The sequence below is a fragment of the Rhinatrema bivittatum genome, chromosome 4 (assembly GCF_901001135.1).
Source record: "Rhinatrema bivittatum chromosome 4, aRhiBiv1.1, whole genome shotgun sequence".
In the NCBI taxonomy this organism is placed as follows: Eukaryota; Metazoa; Chordata; class Amphibia; order Gymnophiona; family Rhinatrematidae; genus Rhinatrema; species Rhinatrema bivittatum.
In genome coordinates, this window is record NC_042618.1 from 80,844,200 (window position 1) to 80,851,973 (window position 7,774).

The 7,774-nt window shown below is 49.7% G+C and overlaps 1 long non-coding RNA gene across 1 annotated transcript; it reads right to left on the reverse strand.

Moving 5' to 3' along the window:
* Window positions 1–2,628: 2,628 nt before the first annotated feature.
* LOC115089322 lies at window positions 2,629–7,297 on the reverse strand. The gene is made up of 3 exons (XR_003856072.1): window positions 6,691–7,297; window positions 4,089–4,141; window positions 2,629–2,736 (listed from the first exon to the last, which is right to left on the reverse strand). It is a non-coding gene; the product is annotated as an uncharacterized LOC115089322 (long non-coding RNA).
* Between the last annotated feature and the right edge of the window lie 477 nt (window positions 7,298–7,774).

Below are 7,774 nucleotides of genomic sequence, written 5' to 3' on the forward strand. Positions count from 1 at the left end.
TGCTCGTTTCAGCAGACATTACACTGCTGCTGAGGATCTGTAAGAGTGATAGAACGGGCTGAGAGAATGACAGTTGGAATTAGCAGAAAGAGAGAGAGTGACCTGTTTCAGCTGGGAAGTACAGCTGTGGGGTGACAGGAAAAGGTTGCACAGGACCCTCCTATCTGACTGGGAAGGAAGCAGCATTTCACTCTGCAGACAAACTGTTAAGTACCAGTAGTTACTGCTCCTTTCCTTTTTTCCTCTTTGCTGTTTGCAGTTTTCCAAGCCTTTTGAGTTAACTGTAAATCCTTTTCTTATATATTATAACATTCATTTATTAGCACTGTTTCTGTGAATGATTAGTGACAGGTTATTACTGAGTATCAGCAGGGTCCTGCACCAAGTCTCACACAGTTCTTTCAGGTTTTTGTGTCAGGTAGAGATGGAGTAACCAACAAGCATCTGAATCAGTGAGGAGGTCTTCTGACCACAGATTGTGCTAATAAATAAACATTTGACTGCTATTTAGTGATTCCTCAATTGTTATATTTATTGTTTTGTCTTTTCTGGGTGCCTTTTCTAAGGTCTAAGCTCCTCCCAGAGGAGGACCTAGTTTAGGGTAGTGAGTGGACTAAACCATTTGCTATGGCTCACTGGAGTAACTATAGAGGGCAGACAGTTCCCTGTGCTCTGAGGGACTCCTCGTCTCTGAGAAATCACTGATTAGCACTGTGAAATTCCTGAATACCAACAAAATATTTCTTCATTTATATTTATAAACTAATAGGTCCATTCAGCGGTGCTGAGAGCAGGAAGTTAGCTAGACTTACCCAGGTACGGGTTCCCGCTGGATAGACCCAAAGACAGTGGAGTAAGTTTATCTATCTCACTTCAGGGCTGCTACCCAGCTAAACATAAGCCCCACACCCGGTCATCTCTTTTTATCCAGGTAAGTTAGCCATTCATTGGCCCACAATTTTAACACTTTGCGGTTTGTCCAGCTAAATTCCAAACTCAGCCGGACAAATCCGCTGACCAAGCACCTTTAAAAGTATTACAGGGCATGAAGCGATGTTTTCAAAGTCTCCTTACCGTTTTTTTTTCTTCGAAGTGCATGCACTGCAATCAGACCAAACACACATGGGATGTCAAGGAGAAGTAAGGGAAAGGAAAAGGGGAAAGGGGAAGCATAAACAAGACAGAGAAAGGGGAGGAAAAGTAGAGAACAGCAAAGGCAGGTGGGCAGAGAGGAAGGAGGAGGGAGATATAGAGAAGGGAGGCATGGGCTAGGGGAGAGGAGGGAGAGCAGGGAGAGCATTGGAAGGAGGGTGGGAGGAGTTGATACAATAACAGGAAGGAGCAAAGGAGAAAAAGATGGAAGGGGGGAACAGGAGATAAGGCCGGGAGATTGATGGGAGAGGGAGGAGGGGAGATGCAGAGGGGGAGGCATGGGGTAGAAGAGAGGAGAGAGAGCAGAGGGAGCAGTGGAAAGAGGGATGGGAGTAGCTGCACCGGTGCTGAAGTTTGCAGGACGAGCGGAACCGGAAAGAGAAAGAAAGGAGATATGTGAGCATTTCCTGATGTCCTACTTTCCATCTGAGGTACAGGCATTGATATTGGTTATCACAAAGTTAATTGTGCCCATTTCTGTATTCAAAGTAAGGGGTAAGTTTTCAGAAGAGCTGCTAAGTGACCACAAGAGTTGATTCCGTTTACTGGATAAATTTTCAATCACAGCTTGGCGGCTGGAAATATTCCCAAATTTAGCTTAGCCGGTTCAGCACTGAGAAGCCTCCTGAATACTTACCCTGAACAGCTCCAGAGGATCTAACCTCACTGAAGGGCCTGTCCCTTAATCTAAAAAAAATACCCACCTCTACCCTGACTCCCAATCGCTCGGTCATTTTTGATGCAGGCTTGTCTTCGTCTGTTAAAGAAAGGTTCAAACTTTAAATTGTGTAAGGCTGAATGCACATCACCATTATATACAGGGAGGACAATAATGAAAGCCATTTCTGGGGATAAAGTGCTCTTTTATCCACAGAAATAGGCTATTTGATTACTGTCCATCCTCTACACAAGTAAAGGTAGGAGCATATAACAAGGTATATTTCTGGTTTGGAGTTCGGACAGGGGGAAAACTATATGCAGCCCAGCTAAACATAAGCCCCACACCCAGTCATCCCGTTTTATCCAGGTAAGTTAGCCATTCATTGGCCCACAATTTTAACACTTTGCGGTTTGTCCAGCTAAATTCCGAATTCAGCCGGCCAAATCCGCTGACCAAGGACCTTTAAAAGTATTATAGGGCACAAAGCGATGTTTGCAAAGTCTCCTTACCGTTTTTTTTTCTTCGAAGCGCATGCACTGCAATCAGACCAAATACACACAGGATGTCAAGGAGAAGTAAGGGAAAGGAAAAGGGGAAAGGGGAAGCATAAACAAGACAGAGAAAGGGGAGGAAAATAGAGAACAGCAAAGGCAGGTGGGCAGAGAGGAAGGAGAAGGAAGATATAGAGAAGGGAGGCATGGGCTAGGGGAGAGGAGTGAGAGCAGAAGAGCATTGGAAGGAGGGTGGGAGGAGTCGATAAAATAACAGGAAGGAGCAAAGGAGAAAAAGATGGAAGGGGAGAACAGGAGATAAGGCAGGGAGATTGATGGGAGAGGGTGGAAGGAAGATAGAGAGGGCGAGGCTTGGGGTAGGGGAGAGCAGAGGGAGCAGTGGAAAGAGGGGTGGGAATAGTTGCACCGGTGCTGAAGTTTGCAGGATGAGCGGAACCGGAAAGAGAAAGAAAGGAGATATGTGAGCATTTCCTGATGTCCTACTTTCCATCTGAGCTACAGGCATTGATCTTGGTTATCACAAACAGGCCAATACAGTAAGGTGCGGTAGAAAGAGGTGCATTAGTGCCGGGCACACCTGCGTTTGCTGCACGCACAGTTCGGATCACATACCGCTCGAGACTGTATTTAAATGGCAATCTTTGCGTGCCTTGAAGGCTTTATGCATAAGCAACACGAAATCAGACGAAAAAGAAGAGTCTGAAGAGAAATCTGTCTGATCCCCCTCAGGGACCTCTGGATTGGCAGCACAGCTGGGTCTCGCAGGTCTGTCCCCCTTAGGGACTCTGCGTTGTGGTGACAATCGCAGTTGAGGGTCGTCCTCCCCCCGTGCCGCTGGCGCCTTGGGGCGTTCCCACGGGAACGGGTCGGCACCTGAAGAATGTAAGTTCCCAAATGCTCCGATCACTGTTTGGACCCTCACCAGGTCCCTGCCCGTGGCCGCAGAGACTCCCTTGCCTCCGGAGAGGCAATCGGAACACAAATTGTCCCAGGACAGTTGCGCCCGCGCGGTGCCGCAGGCCCTACAAGCGGCCCGATGCGGCATGCTGCAGCAAAAAACAGCCCCGAAAATCGCTCGGAAGGTGGCGAAAATGGCGCGCAAGCACCCAAATGCGACCGGAAGGGAAGGAGAATGAAGCCCCGACAGAACACACAAAAAAAAATTTTAACTTTTTTTTTTTTTTAAATATACTCGCCCAATAGTCTCCGGGTCCTGGACCTACTGGGGGGAGTGAGCCGGACTCCCAGGTATCACCCCCAGTCACGAATTCACGCTGGCAGGAGGGCAAAGCACCCCACACCTCAGCGGCTTCGGAAACCAGGGGGGAATGGTCCCATCCGGACCTCACAACCCCCCCCGGGAGGCGGGAGACTGGACCTGCAGGCAAACCACTGCGCTCCTATACCTTATTCTAACTTTATCCTTCTTTTTACCCAGCTAACAATACTATCTAGAACTGAAAAACTAGGCCTCAGCACAGACTGTAGGTTCTGCACCTCCTCCACCTGCTAGGAGACAGAGGAATACTGCCAGACTGTAGGTGGCACCAGCCTAGATAAGGCATAGGTTTGTTTGATAAACTTCTGTCTCCAACTGCTAGAGGGGGGGCAAAATCCAGGAGTCTGGACTGATCCGGGTACGTACAGGGAATTTAGCTTAGCCAGTTCAGCACTGAGGAGCCTCCTGAAAACTTAGCCTGAGCAGTTCCAGAGGATCTAACCTCGCTGAAGGACCTGTCCCTTAATCTAAAAAAAATACCCACCTCTATCCTGACTCCCAATCGCTCGGTCATTTTTGATGCAGGCTTGTCTTCGTCTGTTAAAGAAAGGTTCAGACTTTAAAATGTGCAAGGCTGAATGCACATCACTATTATATACAGGGAGGACAATAATGAAAGCCATTTCTGGGGGTAAAAGCGCTCTTTTATCCACAGAAATAGGCTGTTTGATCACTGTCCATCCTCTACACAAGTAAAAGTAGGAGCATAGAACAAGGCGTGGGCTTTTTCCCGTGTAGTTTTGTAAATATTTCTGGTTTGGAGTTCGGACAGGGGGAAAACTATATGCAGAGCTTTCCTTTAACACCGTGCCCTCACAAAAAGCAGGCAGGGATATTTTTGAGGGGGCAATAAACAAAGCAAATCTAGATGTGTACTTTTGCATTCCTTATCACCTCAGGTTAAAATTCAGATGGGATTGGCCAGACCTTGCATACTTTGATTATTTAGGTCAAGGCTGGGAAACATCCAGACCCAGATGAGACCCACAGCTCAGTCCCAGGCAGCCACTGCCAGAGCCCCAAACCAGAGGTTCATGGCGGGAGCTTTTGCTCCGTGTCTCTGACTCCCCCTCCCCCTCCCCCCATAATCAAATGTTCACGGCAGGAGCGAGCATGATCTGCTGCCACAGCTTAGGTTCATCTCCCCACCTTGTCCTTGAATGAAATATTCATAAGGACTGGAGAGTGGCACGAGAGCTCCTGCCTCATCCTTGGCTCCTTCTTGCAGCCTCCCACCCCAAGAAAAACTGAGAGAGGCAAGACTCGCTTTCAATTGCTTCCCCTCCCCCTTTATAATCCCACACAATGTTTGTTTTGGTTAAATAAAGGCCGCAGTTTATTATAACATGACCCGAGCCCCTAACACTTAATACACTATTCAACATATACACTCACCCCCCCTTTCATCCCCTTCTTAACAACTTGCTCCCCACCTCGACCCAGTGGTAGAGCTACACCCATAGGGGTAGATTTTAAAAGAAGCGCGATCAGCCTACTTTTGCTTGCGCATCAGACTCAAGCAAAAGTACGCTGGATTTTAGTAGATACGCGCGGAGTCGCGCGTATCCACTAAAATCCTGGATCGGCGCGCGCAAGGCTATCGATTTTGTATAGCCTGCGCGCGCCGAGCCGCGCTGCCTCCCCCCGTTCCCTCCAAGGCCGCTCCGAAATCGGAGCGGCCTCGGAGGGAACTTTCCTTTGCCCTCCCCTCACCTTACCCTCCCTTCCCCTACCTAACCCACCCACCCGGCCCTGTCTACACCCCCCCTTACCTTTGTCGGGGGATTTACGCCTCCCGGAGGGAGACGTAAATCCCCGCGCGCCAGCGGGCCTGCTGCGCGCCGGGCCGCGACCTGGGGGCGGGTACGGAGGGCGCGGCCACGCCCCCGGGCCGTAGCCACGCCCCCGTACCCGCCCCCAAAACGCTGCCGACACGCCCCCGGAACGCCGCGACGACCGGGCCCGCCCCCCGACACGCCCCCCTCCGAGAACCCTGGGACTTACGCGAGTCCCGGGGCTCTGCGCGCGCCGGGAGGCCTATGTAAAATAGGCTTCCCGGCGCGCAGGGCCCTGCTCGCGTAAATCCGCCCGGTTTTGGGCGGATTTACGCGAGCAGGGCTCTGAAAATCCGCCCCATAGAGTCCATTTCCTTACCCCGCCTCGCACCAGCGTGGGTAAGTACCCCGGCCTCTGAGCTTCGGCCCCCCTCTTGTTCATTGGCCACCTCATGTAGCAGCCCCACGCTACACGAGATACCTCTCCCCCACCCCCCCCAATGCCTTTTAACAACACATAACAAAATCAACCATATTGGGCTGGGGTTACCCGCCACTGTGACAATCAATAAAGACAACACACATTGAATAACATCCAATGATTCTCCCGTAAGGGAGGGAGGAGGGAAATTATTCCAGCCTGCTCCCTCAGCCCTCTCGCACCCAACTGAGGCGCGAAAGGGCTCTCTGCCATAACTAACTATTACCCCAACCAATCCCAGCTCCTCAATTCAAAATACTTCCTTTTCATTGGCCCCTTAGCTTTACTTTCTCCCCCTCCCCTTTCCCTCCTAACTTATAATTTAATCCTATCCTACCGCTCGCTAACCCCTGTTATTATCTGCTAAGCAATACAAGATTGCTTAGCCTTCACTTAAATGTTCACAGGGAAAACAGAGCAAGAGCTGTGCTGCTTCTGGCTCTGCCCCTGCCACACAGAATGAAATATTCATGGCAGGAATGAAGAGCACACATCACATCTCTTCCTTTACCTCCCTGGAATAAAACATTCTTAGCAGAAGTAAAGCAAAAGCTGCTTCACCTGACACTCGGAGGTTAAACCCTTGCTCACTTGCTTGGACCTTGAAGATCCTAGCAAGCACTGCAGAGGCCTTGCCTGCTCCTGCACTTGTGCCTCTCTCCTGACAACCTCCCACCCACCAACTGGGTTTCCCAAGTACCCTACCACCTGCTCCTTCATGAGGGCTTTCTGAGGACATTGTGACTCCCTAAACCTGGGGTTTCACAGTATCCAGACAAATAAAGAAGGCACATCCAAAAAATACCAGAATCACTGAAAAACTCACTTACCTAGGATCCACAGTGCTAATAAACAGAGCTTGTTATGAAGAATGTATTACAAGCAGGGGAAGAAGAAAAGGAATTTCACAGTAACTCCAACTGGTTTTTAAGTGAATGTTTTTGCAGAGCTGAATGCTGCACCTGTCTCAGTCGGCTCTGAGGGTGCTGATAGGATCAGCTCAGACTGTACAACTGGCTGGGCTTCTTTAGCTTTACAAACTCTCCCTGTCTGTCCCTATTAACCCACAGCTCTATCTCTCCCTCAGGGACCCTCTAATGGTAATAAAAGGGAATTTTACATGGGAGGGAAATAATATTAACCACTAAAACTGTTTTGCTAAAAGGAGAAGTAAGGGAAAGGAAAAGGGGAAGCATAAACAAGACAGAGAAAGGGAATGAAAAGCAAAGAACAGCAAAGGCAGGTGGGCAGAGAGGAAAGAGAAGGAAGATATAGAGCGTTCACCCAGCAAGATAGGAACCAATCTCTTGAAGAGACAGCGTAGTCCAGGCAGGTCTGTGGCAGATAGTGAAGAGACGAAGTGATGGTCACAGGAACATGGAGACGTTGCAGGCATGAAGACCCAAGAGACGCTGGAGGCATGAAGACACAGGAGACGCTGGAGGGACGATGACACAGGAGACACTGGAGGCATGAAGACACAGGAGACGCTGGAGGCATGAAGACCCAAGAGACGCTGGAGACATGAAGACACAGGAGACGCTGGAGGCATGAAGACACAGGAGACGCTGGAGGCATGAAGACCCAAGAGACGCTGGAGGCATGAAGACACAGGAGACGCTGGAGGCATGAAGACCCAAGAGACGCTGGAGGGACGATGACACAGGAGACACTGGAGGCACGACACCAAAGCACAGGGATCACAGCCTAGGAGCAACAGAGGACGTCTGTTGCAAAGAGCAAGAAAGAAAGGAGTTGCCTGGTTTCAAACCTCTACTATGGTGATGTCATAATCAGACATCATAATCCCGAGCTGGCTTAGCTCTCCAGCTGCAGCCCTTAAAGGGACCTAACACTTTGCTCTCTGGCTATAGTTTTCCCCCTGTCCAAACTCCAAACCAGAAATATGCCTTG